General features: G+C 34.0%; 1 protein-coding gene across 1 annotated transcript in view; it reads right to left on the bottom strand.

The window, feature by feature from the left end:
* Slc7a13 (solute carrier family 7 member 13) overlaps positions 1-843 on the bottom strand; it is an 11,068-nt gene that overhangs the window by 1,138 nt on the left and 9,087 nt on the right. The gene's annotated exons all lie outside the window — the stretch shown is intronic.

The raw sequence follows: 843 nt of genomic DNA, 5'->3' as shown, positions 1-843 counted from the left end.
ATAAAATAGGCTAAGCAAGCTTCTGAGTCAGATCAATGTGCTCAGGACTCAAGACTACAATAAAAGGAAGCTCTGAAGACTCTTCATGAGTGGAGATGGCCATAAGCACATGCTGATTGCTGATTGTTATGACCACCTGTAGTCATAGGTGTCATGAACTTATTCAGAAGGAATTGCTGAGCCTGCTGGGGGTCCTGGCAATCTCTCACAGAAAATATTTCAAATCAGTAGGCAAGCCAAGAACAAAACTCTTTTTACCCTCTGTTAATCTGTTAGTATCAACAGTTAAATATTGGAATTGTGTAGGTCTCACAGATTAAGAAAGGAATATGTCAAGACAAAAAAATCTTTTTTTCGGAAACAATGCTATTTTTCTTTTGACAAAATATGAAGGATTCACCCTTGGTACCTGGACTGTGTAAGAAGTACAAACATCCCACACTTAACATTGCTATATTACCCTTGGTTTTTGTTTCTTTGTTAGTTAGTTTGTTGGGTTTTTTTTTAAGGGTTCCACTAAGCAGGTTGGTCTTGAACTCATTGTTTTCCTGCCTCAACCTCCCAAAAGCCTCTAAATTAACTTGAATTATAGATACATACAACCTGATTCTAGACAATCAACTTTTAAATGTCTATAAAAGACATAAATCTATACCCTGATTATAAATTATAAAAAGTTTTTAATTAAAGGCTCATTTATTTGAGTCTTAAATAATGGTCTCTTCTTAATTGTTTAGAGGCCCTTAAGAAAGATAAATCACTATCTTACAGCTCAGAATTTTAACCAAATAATTGAATAAAGTATGTGAACACTTCTGAAGGAAGACAAAAAATATTTAACCA

The sequence above is a fragment of the Microtus ochrogaster genome, linkage group LG5 (assembly GCF_000317375.1).
Source record: "Microtus ochrogaster isolate Prairie Vole_2 linkage group LG5, MicOch1.0, whole genome shotgun sequence".
Classification (NCBI taxonomy): Eukaryota; Metazoa; Chordata; class Mammalia; order Rodentia; family Cricetidae; genus Microtus; species Microtus ochrogaster.
This window is presented reverse-complemented; position numbering and strand designations above follow the sequence as displayed.